Source organism: Poecilia latipinna, unplaced genomic scaffold (assembly GCF_001443285.1).
Source record: "Poecilia latipinna isolate Pla-1442-1.1 unplaced genomic scaffold, P_latipinna-1.0 Scaffold116, whole genome shotgun sequence".
NCBI classification, from domain to species: domain Eukaryota; kingdom Metazoa; phylum Chordata; class Actinopteri; order Cyprinodontiformes; family Poeciliidae; genus Poecilia; species Poecilia latipinna.
This window is the reverse complement of record NW_015112732.1, coordinates 420,707-439,977: the sequence shown is the minus strand read 5'-3', so window position 1 is coordinate 439,977 and position 19,271 is coordinate 420,707. Positions and strand designations below refer to the sequence as shown.

The window sequence follows — 19,271 nt, the reverse complement described above, 5'->3', positions numbered from 1 at the left end:
AGCGAATGTGAGAGGGTTTGATAGTACGTGTGAGAGGGTTTGATAGCGAATGTGAGAGGGTTTGATAGTACGTGTGAGAGGGTTTGATAGCGAATGTGAGAGGGTTTGATAGTACGTGTAAGAGAGTTTGTAGGTTTTGGCCTATGGGGCCTCTCATATGTTTGAACTGCATTTAGAGCTTTGTGGTAAATGGGCAGCATCCTTAGTTATACTGAATCATGTTTCATGAACAAACAAGCAAACTAAATGAATATTTAATCTTCAGTCTTCAGTTTTGTTACTGATACTTTTCTTTTCCTGTAGATTTTCTTGTTTTCTTGAGATTTAATCAGCACTTTTCCACTAAAATACTTGAATTACGTTTCATCATGTTATCTGGAGATATGTACTTGTTTTGGGGTTTGGGATATATATCAAGACATCATTTCAAACATATTTTTTAACAGCAATCACAATGCATGGCTTCTATAATTCCTAGGATTAACAGGATTTTAAGCTACAGACTCATTAGAAAGCATCATTTTGTGGGTTTGACATTGATACTTTTTAAAATAGTCTCTTTAGGATTTGGCTAAAGAAGATCAAGGAGTACAACTGTATGCAGAGGCTCTCTTGGCACTTTAAATGTTGCTTTATTTACTCTTCATGCCTGCAGAAGCCTGCAGGTTGTTGCATCCCCCAGTTTCTTTGTTGTGCTGTTGAAGTCATTAGCAGCTCTTTTCGGGGCACAGTGCTGCCCTCCTGGGGGTTGCTTGGTTGTTGTAGAGGTTAAGGATAAACCATTTCTCATAAATCACTGACAATTATTACAAAAGCTTTAGTTTAACCACTTGGACTTAAGTCAGTAATTTATTAAGAAAGTGCCCTGCACGGCAGGTGAATCAGATTAGCCGTGAAGTTTTAAAATACCATTTGTCACTGAAAGTTACTGTACCAAAAACTTTACCCATTTTAAGTTAAGATGCTCACCAACACATAACTCGGGTGATTTATGGCTCTATATAAGAGAGATAGATCTGTCAGTCGAGTGGATTGTGTAGACAATAAGAAACGGGGTGAGCAGAGGCCTTGCTTGCAGAAGGGTGACTGAGCGCGTTGTTGTTTATCTCCAGCACAATGAAGTCAACAGACCCTTGCTCATGAGGAAAACTCAGCCGGCTAGGTCACAACTGACAAATACCGAGCCCCGAGGGAGAAGAGGCGCTGCGTTAAGTTTAGCTTCGTCTTACTCAGAGCTCAGGTGAAGAACCTTGAGAGTGAGGAAGTTCATTAACATGATGAGGCTTCCACTTTAACTCTACTTAGGGTGCTGGTAGTAAAAGCATTAACAACATGCAGGTGCTTGCTTGGGTGAGCTTGCTACTGTTTGCACACAGCGTCAGCGGTTTAAGACTTAAAGCAGGATGCAGCATGATAATGGTGAAACTCTGGGGTAAGTTTTTGTTTTTCAGAGGGTCATTTTCTGAATACATTCTAAAATAAACCTTAATAAGCAGAAAACACTGGTTATTGTACTACTGTCCATATATTACTCATTAACTGCGCATTCACAAAAGCCCAGTTTTATCCACTTTAATCCAACTCCAGTTTGTTTGTGTAGAAAACCTGGTTTGTTTGGGCAAGTATGAATGAATTACTGAAATCTGCAGACCAAAGAAGTGAACTCTGGTCCGCCTATAAACCTAGGTTTATGTTTAAAGTGAACGTCGGCGCAGTACAAATGCAGATGTGAATGCCAAGCGAGCCAGAGACCACTCCAAAGGCAGGAAGTGGTCTACAATCCAGGGCATTCTGGGTAAATATAACCAAAACAAACGCATATATCAGGAGAAATGGCTCATAATCTGTTACAAAATACAAAAGAAAATCCTGCAACTTTTGATGCCACTCCATTTTTGTTTACATCTTATGAAGAAGCTTTGTTCAGTGCTGTCCTTAGAGGTTTTTATGGTTTTTCCTTCAGTAGTTCCTGGTGCAGCGCCCCCACAGGCGAGGAGGGGAACAGGTTTTTCAATAAGTTTGGTTGGTTTGATGGAGCAGAGTGAAAGTCAACAAATGTTCCCTGTTATTCAAAATTTTTAAATTCTGTATATCAGGTTCACCTTCCAGACTTCGGCTGGAAGGTGAACCTTGAAAATTAATAATTTTATTCAGCCTTTTTGCAGAAAAAATAAAAATTGCCCTCACACAAGCAGAATAGTAATAGACTGTATTTTGTAATTTGAATGTGAATAAATGGGAGCAACTTCAGGGGGGTGAATACTTTAGAAAGTCGCTGCATTTCTCAAAATCCAGACTCTGCTCCAGCAAATCAAAGCCATTTTTCCTTCCTCCATCGTAGGGTTGCCTTCTTGTTAGGTATGTTTGATATGTGTATGATCTCAAAGCCTGTGGAGACAGCATTCGTGATGTTTCCTCAGGCCATCCAACATGAGACACTCAACCCAGACAAACCAGCTACGGCTGAAAAGCCTCGACTTGTAACCAGGTAGCAACCATGGCCACCCGCAGCTGCCCTCTGCTGAGCCACAGCCGCTTTGAAGTCGCTTGTGCAACCTTGATTTGCAACTTGATGGCTGACAGGTTCATGCAATAAAAAGCTGGTTCTAAACAGAGAATTTAAGTTTTTTATTTTTTCACTAAGATTTTAAAATTGTTAGCTAATTCACCAGACGGTAAAAAAAAAAAAAAAATCTGGGGTATAACGGGTTTGGTTCACCAACATTTGGAAAATCTCACAAAACCTCTCATAAAAACATTGTTTTCAGAGAAAACAAACATGGCCGACTGGGAAGAAGCAATGACGATAGTTAAAGGACCATCGACAATGTTTGTCTCTTAAGATGAGAGACAATTAACCAATCAATTAAGTTTATTTGCCATCACTAAAATCATACACATCTGTGTTTATCTATTTGTTATGGTTCAAAAGTGACTCTAAACAGCTGCGCTTTTAGCCTAGATTTAAAGGAACTCAGTGTTTCGGCTGTTTTGCTGTTTTCTGGAAGCTGAAGCTGCTTCTCCATGCTTGGTTCTGGTTCTGGGGATGCAGAGCAGAACCAGAAGATTGGTATGATTTAAAAAAGTGTGATTAGTAGTGATTTAAAAACGATCCTTACGATTGTAGGAAGGAGGAAATCTGCATAAAAAAATGTTTTAATTCCTTTTATTTGCTAAACATAAACGACATTTACGTCATCATCACTGTTCTACTACAAAATGCTCTCAGTAACAAGCTAAGAGAGTCTTACTGATGGTACATTATGTATGAACTGGATACAAAGGACAACTCTGCATTCATTATTGATCTTAAAAGGGTGCCACAAACGAATTTATTCATTTTATTTTCATTAGTCATGAATGAATTTCATGTCTTGTTCTGTATTTAATGGCAACAGGACCCAGTAACTTTTAATTTAGGTCAAAACTTGGACACTTCCAGCTCTCTGTGGTCTTGGTTCACAGGTAAACACATTTCATTAACCATGTGAATCGTCACTGCTGCTGCTCCTCTCTCCCCGTGCATCGCGCCCTATTTATCACGTTGTAGCGCGCCGAAGGAAGCCTGATCAAGCTGACCTTGAGGAAGTCTCGCTCATAAGAAGCCTCACCTACAGGCCAAGATCTAGAGTCTGTCAGGATGATTTCTTATTCTATTTAATGGAAAAAGTGCAGAGTTTTATCACGTCCCGGGTTCATGGTTTGTATAAGGCATAACTGGCTTCAAATGGTATGCCATTAAGTCAAAAAGCCAGGTACACAAAAAAGATGTCCTTAAGAGTCACTGTGATTTAGGTGCGTTGGAGGTGAATGGGCAATTTGATGTTAGACCGGCACTCTGGAGAACTGCAAACTGAGAAACAGACAACAATGTCCCGCCGTCTCCTCGCTGACATTTCCCACAAAGGCATTTGTCTGAAGATAAGCATGAATGAAAAAAAGAGTAAAGTGCTCCTTTGTCCTTATGCTCTCATCCAAGACCACACCTCAGTGAGTTTCACCGGTTTTTTCTTTTATCTCAAGTTTTTTGCTGGACTTGTCGGGTAAAAATGAACTGGAAGTATTTATTTTTATGTTTTTTTACTCTTGGGGTTCTCAACGTTTAAAAATATATCAACTTATAAATTATTTTACTTTTTGTGCAGACAGAGCTTAGAAATTCTGTAATAAAAATCCAATATACAAGAGCTGAACATTCTGTAAAAACACAAAATCTTAGCAAGTATTTTTGATCAGATTCTACAGCAGATATCTTAATGGACTTAAAATAAGACTAAACTAACTTACAAGTAGCTTTTCATCAAGATGTAGCAGTTTATTTTAAGTAAATACATTCTTAATATTGATTAAAAAAATATTTCACTTGCAACATGGGAAAAATGTCTTATAAGTGAAATAATCTGTCAATGGAAATAGTACGTGTTTATTAATTTTAAGGAATTATTTAAAATAAGCTCCAATATCTTTCTGGAAAGTTACTTGTAAGTTAGTTTTATCTTATTTCAAGTGTATTGAGACATTTGCACTGGAGGCTGGATTGAAAATACTTTGTAAGACTTTGTTTTTTGCAGGGCTAGAAATAGCAGCAACCTGGAAAACCAGTCAATTTTCAAATTGCATGCTAAAGAAGCAAGCTAACTCTTGTTTCCTGTTTGCGACTGAAGCTGGAAAGAGTTTATTCCCGTCTTTTACTTTCTTCAAACACTGTAAAGAGCAAGTAATTTTACAAAATTTTCAGCAGTACTCTGTGACCATCAAACTGATGTGATGTCAAACTTCGCAATAAAAAATAAAGCAATTTATTTCTGAATTTATCAGAAAGGTCAACGAGGAACTCCAGTTTTTCTTATTTAAGTCTCTTTCCTCATTTGTAGTTGGACATTTAAGTCCTCTTGGCATAAAAACACATTTATAAGCCTTGCAGCTACATTATAATTCAGAGTGTGCCTAATGAGACACCTCAGATTTTCCCCTTCAATTCCAGATTTTCATGGTTTTCACTGAATTGTTTCAACTTGGAACTCAGAAATATTGTCTGAAGTATAAATGCACAAATTTGTTTTGATTGCCTTGTTAGGCAACCAAAGACGAGGCTCACTTTGAAACTATTAAAGTGACAGTACAGGAAAAAGATTGTTAAAAATGTATGGAAGAAGATTGGGGTCACTGAAAAAAAAGATTTCATTTTTTTCCCCAGAATTCTGACTTTAATCTTTTGAGATCAAAAGTCAGAATTCTGAGAAAAACATCAGAATTCTCTTTTCTATGGCCCAAAATATCCTAAAAACAGCCATAAATACCTCTGGAATTCAAGTTACCCAGTCATTTGTTTACGTCAAGCAGCCATGTTGGATTTGTGGGTTGTAGTTTGTGAGAAACCTCAAACTTTCCTTCTTTACTTTCCAACTTGGTTTATAACTATGAAATGAGAACTTTTCTCCTGACTCTACAAGTGAAAATCAGCCAATGGCTTAGAATGCTATAGCTGTCACAAAGTGGAACCTCCATCATGTGAACAGTGGGTGACATTACTAACAGCTGAGTTTCAATATATACTCACAGCATAACAATAGCATAAAGGAGAAGACTAATATTTTATGTCCAGCTGAGATTTGTATTATGCTCCGGCTGCAGCCAGCTGCTGCTGTTCTAACATCTACTTCCTGTAAGTAAAACAGAAACCTGATAATCTGCCATGATAGAGAGACGATGAGATGCAGCAGGATCAGCCTCCTGTTGTGCATACTTGTGCACACAGCCTTGAGATTACGGCTCAAATATTACAAATCGTATGCAGAACTGCATCTTGTACACATTCCCTATACCCCCTCGGCTTCAGCTGCTTAGCATATTTTCTTCTTTACCTCAATAAATCCTAATTTGGTATTCCCAAATGTATCTGAGGCTGATAATACAGGAAGGTTGTGCTACATGTAATGTGATGGTAGATAGAAACAAAGAGGGATACATTTCTGCCAAAAAACTGACATGTTTAGATTATTCTTGGAAATTTCTGAGTCTCAAAAGTTGAGTGTTTGACTTTAGAAACTCAGAAATTTATGCTTTTTTTTTCTAGAATATTTTAGATCTTTGAGTTTTTTTCTAACTCTGAAATTTTTCTGTTTTTTCTAGAAAATTTCTGAGATTAATCTCAATTTTTTTTTTTGGGACAAATTTACTCCTTTTTTATTTCTGTCTACAATTGCCCTAATACAGTCGTAAATTAGTGAGCAAAACATTCCTGCAGCTCTATGCTCTATATGCTGGAGCAGGTATCCTGCTAAACTGTGGTAAAGAAAAGGTAGAACTTACTTTACTAAAAATCTCCATTATGTTATTTAATTGATGGTCAGTGATGTATGACATAAGTATTCAACATGGAAACTCAATTTGCAGATTCATTCTAATAGGATTTGGTGCTTATTCTTGCATCACATAGCAGAATTTTCTTAAGATGATTTAGATCTTATAGTATATTTTTAGCAACAATAACATGGGACCATATGGCCATATGTTAAATCTCATGTTACCAGGTAATCTGTAGTGTTTAAAAGGTGGTTCAGGATTACAAATCCCAGGTTCTCTCATTTTATTTAATGCCAATGTGGCATTAAAATCACAAAAAGAGTCAAATTTGAATATACTGAATATGACGTGTTAGTTTGATCTAATATCACATAAATGAGTAACTTTTAAAGACTAAATGACCTGATAATAAAAGTCGTCAGCTGGAGATTTAATATGAAGCTCTGTGAATAACAGGCCTGCTCTTATCATTACTGAAGGATTAACTGATGGACTGCTGCCACACAAACTTATTAAGGTTCTGAAGAGCCGGGCCCAAATGAAAAATTTATTGACCCAGCAAGGCTGTACTAGAAAAAAGCAGCCACTAATGGCCTTGGAGTCATCTGCAAAATTTAATCAGTTCACCAAAATGGGAGTATTCCATATTTGTTTTCACCTTACACTTTCCTGCAGAACAGCTCAGCCCCAGTAATGAAAGGCCCCTCGGCAACCTCTCTAGAAATCATTACAATCCCACTTTACCTCTAGGGTCACTAAACTAATAGTCACTCACCTGTGTGACAGGAAATCTTTCCCAAGTTGCCAATAGGGAGCCAGCAGGGTTGTGTTTAAGGTTATGGAGTTGAGTCCAGCCAGAGATGGCGGTTTATTGTTCTGATGAGTCCCAAGGAGTGACGGCATCAATTTCACATCAGAAGCAATGAATCACAAATGAAAAGGACCGTGGTTGCACACATGCATTTCTAATTGTTTGTCTGGCCAACAATGGCCTCATATTTTAGTTATAGGGATTCTCTAGTTAGGTATGTTATCATACAATACCTACTCACAGAGAATACGTTTTAAGAACAAGTCTTTTTGTATTCCCCCCACAAGAATGTTGGAAACTGGACTTTTTTAGGGGACTTATTATGCAAAATTCACATTTTGCACATTTTTGTACTTCCATTTTGGATTCTGCAGTAAGTTAACGCCACAAATCAGCAGGTACTGCCTGTTACCTAGCAACCCAAGCTGAGCCCCAGCACGTTTGGTCAGCTGGTTTTAGTCCCGTATAAATGGCTGCTGGAACAGACGAGTGTTTTGTTGTTGACTTACCGTCCAGAAAAAACTTCCTGCATTCTTGTTGGTTGTGCAGGAGGCTCTACTTCTGCTTTTCAAAGATGTATGATTGTTTGATTACACATCTGTTTGCAGCCATTTTCACATGTTAGTGTAAACATTGAGTTGGGGGGTGTGGCCAGCAGCAGCTTATTCAGATTTAAAGTGACATGACGCCCTAAAACAGCTAATTTTGAAAGATTAAAATCTCAAGATCTGAGGATGATTTTGTGCAAAAAAAACAAACTGTAACATGTAGAAAGGTTGATCAACGCCAATCACCTTTTAAGCACATTTAGGCATTAATGAGCATCTTTCCAGAGATGCTTCAATCACAATTTCAAGTTGCTTGGAATGCAAAAACATCTCTCCTGTTGTTGTTTGGGAACTTCTGTTTTGTTTAGCCTTAGCCTCTTCCAGGGAAGAAGTAGGTGAAGGTTTCCATTACCAAACTGTTCTGGTCTTTATTTTGTTGGTGAATCTCTCAAAGGGATCGTAGAAATCTGCCCAGGAACACAAAGGGTCATCCAGGCATTTTCAGACTTGCCTCAAAGTGTTTCAAGCTGCATTTTTTCTTCTCATTGAGCAAAAAAGGCAAACATAAACTGACCTCACCTTGGGGTTTCCTTGAAATATTAAAAGGTTGTGAACTGCAATGATTTTAAGTGGGATTGCAAGAGAGAGAAAAAAATCTGAGAAGTCTGATTAATGTTGTTTTTCTCGAGCCCTCCGACTGTGGGCATTCTGAGATAAAAACCCCAGCAGTGCTCATGTGTGAGTAATAATCAGTGTTCAGACAGTGTGCAGTTTGAGTCTCAGAGGAGCCGCCTCACCTTTTATCTCACATGGAACGCCATACCGAGCTCACCGCTTTGTCTTTTTCTCACGGCAAAACAGTTGTGTCCTCGATATGAAATGGTATCATCAGGTAACCGCATCTTTCCTACTTCCATTTTCGCCGGCCGTTTCAGATAGCATGCGTACACCACAGGGAAAGTTCAAATCGTTTGCTTTACCCGATGAGAGCCTGCACGAACTGTGAGCTTTTACCTCTGTAGGGGGGTTTTTCTACCACACAGAGGAAGAAATGAAGAAAAAACCCGACAGACGAACAGAGACAAATCTATATAAATAATTGCTAAGTGGAGTGGAGAGGAGTTGCCCATCATTCAGACAAGAAGAGTGTGCAATATCTCCGGGAGATTGAGAGTCATCCATCACTGCAAGACTTTAATTTGAGATGTTTAGGACTGTTGCTGATGATTGTCTGGAGAGGCAGGGAGCGTCTGGTCTTTGGGGGTCTGCAGGGGTCTTCGCCTGAGTGTGGCTCACAGTGGGGGAAAAATTGCTGCCTGACACGAAGCCTGTTTACACAGGCACAATGCAATAGTTTCACCCGAGATTGGCTGTGAGCACACAGACAGAAGAAGCAAATCACTGTCTGATTAGCATTCAGATGCTTGAAAGTGTGGAAGCAAGTTTCTGACAGCTTATTACATCTTTTGGCGCTACAGTAATGCACGCCGACAGATGCGCTTTGGTGCACGCACACACACTCGGACACACCTCATTTAGAGCGGAATGATGTCAAAATGAGTCCATTGAGTGGGGGGCGGAGATTGCAGAGCCCAAGGTAAAGAGAGTCTGGAGACTCCAAATAATCTCGAGTATTGATTCCATTTGAGCCCCGAGGCTCCTGATGGACACGCACTTAGAAACGCAGCAATAGGTGGCACATCCATATGACTGATCACTGTGGCTCTGCTTTATGGTAAGGCCTGCAGACTATCTATAAATAACAGCTCTCTCTAATCAAACGGAGCAGCAGATCCGAAGATGTGATGACAGCTTGGTAGACGTATGCTGTAATTTACCACAGAGCACTTAGTCTAGCCATTAAATTTACATGGACACAGTGCAGAGTTGACTTTTCCTTTGCCTAGGCATGCCGCAGCTGATGTATAACACCCAACCCAGGATGGCATTGGCTGACATATTTCACTTTGGAGGTGTGCAGTGGTTTTATACCCTAAAACAAACCAGAATTATAATTAAATGTCAGTTAACTCAACAAGTCAAAACAATCTGGATTTGATTAAATCTGTGCAGTGTGCAGTGGCCGCCTGTAATCTGATGTAAAGCTGTTGGGTTTTTAACATTGTGATGGGATGCTGCATCCTGTCCTGTTAGCTGGACTGGCATCTGTCCAGCACAGACAAGACGAGGGCACGAATACAGAATGCCATTATTCATGCAAGGAAAAAGAGGTTATCTCAGGAGAATATCATGTTCCAATCATCGAGTTGGTGAAATTAATGCCTTCATATGCACCTGAGTCGGTTAGTGGCGTCGGCGTTTCATAATAACTCCAAGTATATTGCATGTGTCTTGACTTATCCCCTCTCTAATGCAGTTATAATACCTGAGTGGTCGGTGGCTGCATGCCTTGAATGCTCATTTTCTGCACAGTAGCCTCTGTGTACTCAAAGTGTCCGGCTTCTCCTTTTCCCGAGACGCAGACTCCTTGGAGTATAATTTGATTATTCCAAAGCAGGTGTTTTCAGCTGAATGTTGATAAGAGAACTGAGCGCCTCAAACACTTAAGTAAGGGTGCATTAGATCTGCCTGAAGCAGTGGAGGGTAAAGGCTTATTTTTCATCTAATCTGGGATTCGCTGAAAAGCCGCATATGGTACCTCTGTAGACTAGAAAAACATTGCAAATACTGAGAAAATGAGGGGACTGATCTTCATTATCCCTGAAGCAAAATCAGCCATGCATATGGCATGAAAAGTCCCAAAAAGTGGATTAAGTTCAAGTCAGTCCATGTTGCTGCTACTTGTTTGCAGGAAGAGATGCATATCTAATGTAATCACAACTTACAGCAGGTTTGCACAATCAATAGGTCTCTTCAGATTTGTGTCAATGTATTTCCAATGTCGCTCTTCTGAACTGACAGCTATGTAGCGGATAAAGTTACATCTATAAGCCAATTTTTTGTTTTTTTTTACAAGCTTAACTCACACCATAACGTTAGTATTTTTCAGTATTAACCTAACATATTGGGTCTAAACAAAAAGAAACTCCTCAAGCAAAGTCAGCCATGCTTCCTAAAATGTCCCAAAAACTGGAGTAAGTTCAAACCAATCCATGTTGATGATGCTTGTTTGAAATATATGCACGTCTAATGTCATTGTACTTTGAATGGGTTTGCAGAATCAGATCTTTATTTTGTGTCAATCTCTTTCCAATATCGGTTTCTGAATCAACGGCTGCACAACGGAGAAAGGTTTCATCTGTGAGCCTTTCGTTTCCGAGCAAAACCCAAACCTGCGTTCCCATTACAAATGTGTGTAAAACTTTGTGAACATCTAATGTCTAAAAAAAAGAAGAAACGCAATTACAATCACACGTGAATAAGTTTTAAGCAACAAGTCTCTAAAAACATGAAGCACCATCGTCCTCCAAATTCCTGTCATCTTCTTAGTCATTTACTAACATCCTGTTATGGATCACGATTTGTCTGATGCAAACTAATTTCGATGCAGCTGAAAACCCACCTCACCTTGGTTTTTATCAGAAGACGTTTTTTTTTTAATTGCTGTGTTTCTAATACTCAAATTTATTGTCATAATTCCAAGTTGTGCAGTTTTACAGTCAATAGAAATGCAGCAACTCTTCTGTTTTCCCACATAAAAACAATTATTCTTTTGCAGTACTGGCCAATGATATGCATGTCTGTTGGAGTTACTGTAAGTTCCAATGGGTTTGCAGAATCAACAAATCTATTTAGTTTAGTAGAATAAACACTTGTTGTTGCATCAGTGGAGAGTAATGCATGAAGACTGAAAGCAAACAGGGAACCTTCTCAAGCCAAACCAACTCTTTATTTGTCTCTTGATGTCTTTGCAACCTGTTTATTTAAATCAACAGCTGTTAGTATATGATGGATTATAGGCGACATCTGTCATCCTGTTGTTTCTACCCCTAACCACAGCCAGATTCCTTCAGATTCCCACCTTCCAAAACATGAAGAAGACTCCACAGACAAAAGGAATCCTCTCAGGCTTGTAGATCATGTACGTCTTTCAACTCGACACTTGACTGCGTTACCAGAAAAGACGAGTCTGATGCATTAAGGTCATATCTTCCACTTGGAGGGGAGTATTAATTCCAACATTTCAACAGATCATTTCAGCGCTGATTGGACGAGATGGGACTTCTTTTTGTGCTGCTCCACGTCATAAGCACAGCTCTGAACAACTTGCCAAAACCTTTTGACACAGCGTGGTGAGATAATCACAGCTGAGCGCAGAGTTAAAAAGCTGCGCAGCCCTTTTCATATGCAGATGAACCCAAAAAAAGAAACTCAGACCTACAACTTGATGTCAACGCATTCTCCGGATCCCGACACGTGTCTAATTGATGCTTTTCTCCCACCTCATTTCGCTCTATGAGCCCCAGCAGAGAAAAAAGTGGCGGCAATGCTCGAAGTTAAACCGCATTACAACACTATGAAGGGCACACGCTTCATCCGCTTCAATAACTTCAGCAAACAGAACATCTAGACTGTGGAGTTGTTGAATACTAAATAAATGTCAGTGTAATACAAACAGAATATAAAAACACACTTACCTGTGATGGTAACTAGGAAGCAGAGGAGCAGCCAGTTTAATCCAAATTCTCACTGAATCAAACTGTCCTTCCACCTTTTACGCAAACGCGGTCTCCCTCTTTCTCCTTTCACTCCTCTTTTTTAATTCCTTTTCTCACCCTGCTTTCCTCTTTGGTGCCTTTCAGTCATCGTCCCGCTCCGTCTGTGTTCACTTTGAGCGCGAGCTGGAGCATCACAGGACCGCACGCGCCGCGCCGCACCGCAAGAGACGAGGGCAGAGCTGGAGAATGCACGGGAGCTGTACCTAAAGAGAAGCGCGTCCGAGCGGATGCAGAACGACGACCGAATGGGGGGAGAGAGAGAGAGCGACTGAGTGAGCAGGGCAGTGTGTGTGTGTGTGCGCCAGGAGGAGGGAGGAGGTGTGTGTTTGAAGCAGAGAGAACATGTGAGGAGGGTCTGGGAGTACTGCCGGCTCGGTGGTGAGCGACGGTCGTGATTGCACTGGCGTAAGGCAGGAGAGCAACACCCCCCACCCTTCCCCAACTCCTTCATCAGATCCCCCTGAGCACCGAGGATCTTCATCATCAAGCAGATTAGAGCCAACTAACACCCCACCCCCTTCACCCCTGAAGACACACACAGGCACACACACAGAGCCGGGGCTGTGCTCTGTGGTCACAGGGGACATCCTAATTGGAGAGACTGTTGGAGACGCTTCTTTTGTCTCAAGCGCATGCGGTGGCCAGGCCTTGAAGACGAACTTGGGGTTTCTTTAATCAGTTTTTCTCTGAATTTTCCTTGAAATCCTTGGCAGCACACACATCCAAACAGAACTGAGTGTGTAAGAAATTATAGATTTGGTTCAAGTGGATGGGTCACCTAAAATCGAACTCCAGTCCTCCAGGGTCACTCACCTCCATTTTTTAGATGTCCTTCCTGGTCCTACACTGCAAAAAAAAATAAAAAAATCTTACAAAGCATTTTAGTTTAAATTATTTAGAAAATATCTTAGTAACCTTAAAATAAGACAAAACTAACTTACTCTCTTCAGCAAGCTTGTTTTACGTAAATATTGTCTTAATACTAATTAAAAAGTATTTGTTCCATGTAAGACTTGAAACAATCTGCCAGTTCAACTGAAAAGTTACTTTTAAGTTAGTTTTGCCTCATTTGCACTAAATCTACTAAAAGTACTTGATAAGATTTTGTGTTTTTGTAGTGAACAAACCGGATTAAAATGGCTGAATTATCTCCTCAGTATAGAAAAGTTCTCCAGAGTCCTAATAAAATGTATATATTTGATTTATGTTGCAGCAGATGCACATCTAAAAATTGCAGGACACTCGCTGCATCTTGCAACTAGATTGGAATTATAAAAATACATTTGTGTAAAAAAAAGGTTTTCCACAAAAAGTTATTTCTCTGGGATGAGGGAGGGGAGGGGGTTTGATTGTATCAGTTAGTGTTTTTTAACAAAACGGAAACATTTTTACACATCACATCAGATATGTTATCAACAACCGGATGTTTCTACTGGCAGAAAGACGAAGAAGAAGATGATGCCATAGGACCTCCAGTAGCAGTCAATCTTGCAGTAAATCTGAAGACGCCTCTGACTGAAGCATGACATGCTGATGCCTCAGCAGGCAGCAGAGATGGTATTTGAATATTAAGCCTTTTTTCAACTTCTGTGGGATTTGGGGTCGTAGTTCAGATACTTTTTGCGCTTTAGGTGCATATTAGTGAAGTCATTAATGTTGATTTAAAGAAAGGAAAAAATACTAGTCCCACTGGCAGATTTTTTTCATTTATTACATGAGAAAATATTTTGTTATAAGTGAATTAATCTGCCAGTGGAACAGTTTCATCAATATTAAGGAATTATTGTCTTAAAACAAGCTCCTACTTTCCTGAAAAGTCACTTCTAAGTTAGTTTTGTCTTCAACTGTACCAATAAATTTGCGCTATAAACTAAACCAAAAATATTAGGTAAGATTTTGTTTTTGCATCCATGCTATTGGAAAGCAACCAATACAGGAAAGCTAATCATTTTCCTTGGTGCTGATTGGCTGAACCCTCAAAAGTGGATATAAAGCAAATGTTCAGTTCTGTGGTAGCTAATTAATGCATATTAAAGTATATTTGGTGTTTGAAGTGTTTAAAATGGGCGACTATAAACGGTTTTAGACGTTATTTCAAGTAACAACATAATAGCTCCCATTAAAACAATGTATATAATTATTTTTACAACAAAAACTCATTAATAATCTCTTTCACATGTAACAGTTAAAGTTCATATCGGCAATTATAATGAAAATTTATGTTTAAAACTTTTTTAAAAGGGTGAAAACCCCCTAAAATCTGAGTTGTCAGTCTCTTCATATGAGGATATTTTCAAAGTCATTTTCAAACAGCATTTCTGCCTGAAATGGCCATCTCCACTTCATTCTGTGTTTCCCTTTTCCATTTGATGCATCTCCTCCACGGTGCAGTCCAGACTGAAAGCATATGGCTGGCCATCAAACTGAAATAGCCCTCATTATATTGCTCCGCAGGGTCATCTTCTATGAATATGCCCATAAAACGTCAGCCTCAGCCTGTAAACAAACAAGTGTGCACCAATGATGAATATATTGGTGATTGGTCAGGAAAGCAGGAAAACTGAGAACAGAGCGGCGCTGCTCTTCAGCGGCATAACAAGACCGTTCTGATTGCAGGAAATGGCATGTGGGAGAAAGCGTGTTAGGGCCGCTGCAGGTGGAAAAATGTACTTCATTTTTGGCAAAATTTTGAGATTAATCTGACATTTTCACAAAAAAAAAGTAAACTTTGGGATTAATCTCAAACATTGTGATGTTTTTTTTTTTTTTATTGCAAATTTTCCACTTCTGGAGTTCAGAAATTTCTGAGATTAATCCAAAAAATCTGAAATTTACTGCTCTTTTCTATCTACAGTAGCCAGAATACGCTGCTGCAGAAAACTGATGGCAGATTAAAAGTCCATTTAGTTTCTTTTTCCACATAGAAGGTACTCTGATCATTTTAGAGGCTCAAGTAATTCATCTATTCTTTGTTTGGGCTTCTTTATTGCTCTCCTAAGTGTCGCTGCTGTTTGAATCATGGTTTATTGTGTTTGTTGGGATGTTTCATTATTCCTGACAGACTGAAAGCTGAGTAAACACAATGAACCAGGTGGAAGGTCAGGGTCTAAGATTCAGGTTTGGCATCTGAAGGGAATTTTTTCACTGATTTCCTCCACATAAATCTTCATGTTGCTTTGAAATTGAGAGATTTATTCATTAACACAATTGTCTGCTTCTCCTTTTTTCCTGGGCTGTTAATTGGTGTATCCTCCACAGGAAACATTTTTATTTAATGGGTTTTTTTTGTTCTATTTCTTCATCTTTGTTAAATAATCTATGAGTATCTTTCTATCTTTAAGAAATTCCAAACTATAATTATCAACCTGATTTTAAAACCTCAGTATATTCATTTTCCAACAAATTGACATTGTAGTAGTGCTTTATAATCCCTTGAAAATAAACACTGTAATTTAAAAAGTACTTTTTGTGTTTACTTATTTTGTCTCTGAATAATATTTAAATTGGTTTTTATGTTCTGAAACATTTATTTGTGCCAGAAGTACAAAAAACAGTAAAGTAGGAAGGGGACAAACTTTCTTACACCACTATAAGGTGTCCTGACATTGTTGGGATCCTCTTACATAGTAAACAGTTTGGGATAAACTCAAAGTCTCGCTGAGGATAAACAAGCACATCCTTACATTGAGCATAAATTCAGCCTCGCTGGTTGCAAAAAGCTGCAGTTTTTTTCTTCAGGCTTCAGTCTGAACACGGCGTGTGGCTGCCAGCCAACATTCGCTAGTTAAGTGAGCAGTAACACCTTGGCTGAACTGCGAGAACTTTGGCTCGTTCAGCTGCTGAGCAAAAACAACAACCACTTCATGTTTACTTGATACTTGCTGGAGAACGGCAGCAGCCTGGCGGGAAACTCTCAAATGAGTCCGTATTATCAGATCATAAACACAGACATGAGTTTTGAATGAATGACAACCTTAGGCTGGATACAGATTGATGCCACAGACCAGACATGTCTCCATACCAAACTGTGATAGTGCAGAGTCCGTTAAAATGAGGCGTTTTTCATTTTTAGATTTCCTACATCAAGACAACATTAGTTTGGCTGCTAACTTGTATGTCTGTATAGATTTCAGAATGTTGTGCATCCCTTCAAACAATCAGAATGAGTGTAAATGTAACTGTTTGGAAAATATAGTATTTCCAAAAAAACATACCTCAACAATTTCTGATCATTTTAATTGGTAAAATATTACCCGATTTCAAAACTTTATCACTGCGGAGAAAAAGTTAAATGTATTCAGCTTGCTGAATATTAATTCAACAAAATGAAATTCAATTAAATATTAAATATAGTGATTATCATTTTAAAAACTGACGAGTAAAAGTAGATGACAGGGTTTTAATTTACCCCGTTAGTCAAAATGGCAGACAAGAAAAAGTCTGATTGCTTTGACAGAGTACTGCTGTCACACTACGAAAAAATTAAATAAAAAGATTAAACTCGTACAAGAATCAAGTCATATTATGAAAATAAAGTCACACGACAAAATCAAAATGGATTAGTCTTAACATTAGAAAAAAGTAATAATATAAGAATAAAGTCGTACAAGAATAAACAAGGTATCGCAAGGATAAAGTTAAAATGATACAAAACGAAGTCATACCAGAATAAAATACTGGAATAAAGTTTATTACAAGAATAGTAGGATAAACTCGTACAAGAATAATCAAAATGATGAGAATAAAGTCAGAATATTATGAAATTAAAGTTAAAATAATCAAATTTTATTTGTATAGCACATTTCAGCAGCAAGGCAATTAAAGGTGCTTTACATAATTAAAGAAGAAATAAAAACAGTATGTGGCATTAATAAATAGATGAAAAGTAAAGATAAAAACATAAAAAAAATTAAAAAAAATATAATAATGCTGGAATAAAGTCGTAATGTGACTTTCGAAATACTGTGACTTTATTGTAATTGTAATTGTTTTTAATTTGGCGTGTCCCTAATATTCTGACATAGATTACAACCCAATACATGTGACACGTTTGAGGTTTATTATTAAAAATCCTGAAAAATATTACTACAATGTGTTGGAATATTGCATGAAATCCAATAAAATAATATTGAATTTATTTAATTTTACATAACAAAATCTGAAAAAGTACAAAGTGCAGCTCTAGAAAAAGTCAGAGCCCACTGCATTGAACCTGGTTGTTCCACCAAATATTGATTTCTGAGCTCTTCCTGAGTTAAAACATTAAGATTGTTGTTTTAAATGAACATGAACTTGTTTTCTTTGCATTATTTGAGTTCTGAAAGCACTGCATCTTTTTCTTTATTTTGACCATTTCTCATTTCCTGCAAATAAATACGTAATTTTTGCTTGTAATTTCAGAGACATGCTGTCAGTAGTTCATAGAGTAAAATAACAATGTTCATTTTACTCAAACATGTAAAGAGTAAAATCAGAGAAACTGATCATTTTAAGTGGTATAAATCTTTTCCAGCGCTCTATATAAATACTGTTGCAAGTCGCTGAACCTGTTTAAGACCACTGGCATTAAAAACATCTTAAATACTTTGCTTTTTTCCTCCACACTGCAGAAAGATGCACTTCTCAGTAAAATGCAAATCCTAGTTATCCAAATAGGGCAATTTTCAGAGCAGCCATTATTTAAATGAAGCTAATAGGAGCATTCCGACTTGAGTCACTTTAAACAGACATGTATTAAATTTAACTACATTCTACGGTGTTCCACTGAAGACTTCATTGCACCTTCCAACACATTGCTGCTTTATAATGCACGCCCCAGGCCCCTGCAAGGTGAGGGCAGAACAGGAAGGCTGAGGGTAAAAAAAGAAAGGTGCTTGTTTGGAGACGGAGAGGAACTCTGCAGACCTACTGAAGGCTGTCGGGGAATGCAGCGTGTAATGTGATTAAAGTCATTGATCTCACTGGGATCTCTAACATGATGCAAGCGAGAAAATAAACAGGATGTTCTCCATGCAATTCATGTAGAGAGCATAATTGGAATATTGTTGTATTTGGAAAAAGGTCAATAGCTGAAATATTGCTGCGCATGTAAACAGAGGCAATCTGTTGCCGTTGGTGTTGGTGGGTCCCCTTCCTCTCGTTTTCGCAGCGTGGCGCCCTTAATGATGCTTTTAAACACATCAACAGAGGTTAATTATTCGTGATTTCTGCCCTGCTCACCTCACCTCTGAACTATTTTTGGCTTTGCTTAATTATTTTTCTGAATTACTGTCTTTAATTTAATGTTTTATTGTTGATTGTGTGCGTGTTGGTCTGCAGTTATGCGAGCAGAAGTTAAATATTTAACTTGGACTAGGCTGCTGGTGTGAAAAAAGTGTTTCAATTGCAGTTTTGAGAAATGCAGTAATTTCCATTTGGCCAAAAAAAAACGCCACCTCCTCATCTGAACATGAGTTTTTTCAGAATTGGTTTGCAGCTGGTGTGACGTAACGCTGCTCCACACTCTGGTCAAACTTCAGAAGCTTTTTAGAGAAAAATCTAAGTTTTCCATCAACAAACGAATGACACTAACGATGAAGCTTTTCGGGGAATGATTTACAGCAAGTCCAGAGCTGTTAGCCGAAGCTATCTGCTTCCCCCCGTCACCTGATTGGCACTCCAACGTACTCGGACAGACCAGGACATTCATTTCAAGTTTACAAAGCGGTTTCTTTCTCTACTTCTTCATGTTTCTGAAGCTGTATGACGAGACCGACAGAAAATAAAAGTTATGGCAACACAGGCAGGCAGTTTTTTGTGATGCTTTAAAAAAAAAAAAAAACATTTTCTATTAGATTTTAAGTAAACGTCCTGTTTTTGAAGGCTTGAAATTGCATGAATCTACCAATATTGCCGTTTATTGAAATACCTCGGCGACCAATTTAGCCA

At 38.4% G+C, this 19,271-nt stretch overlaps 1 protein-coding gene across 1 annotated transcript in view; it reads right to left on the bottom strand.

The window, feature by feature from the left end:
- LOC106944873 (cadherin-12-like) overlaps window positions 1-12,720 on the bottom strand; it is a gene marked incomplete at its 3' end in the record, with an annotated part of 111,761 nt that extends 99,041 nt beyond the window's left edge. The window contains exon 1 of the mRNA XM_015028165.1: window positions 12,264-12,720. The remainder of the gene's footprint in view (window positions 1-12,263) is intronic.
- Window positions 12,721-19,271: the final 6,551 nt, after the last annotated feature.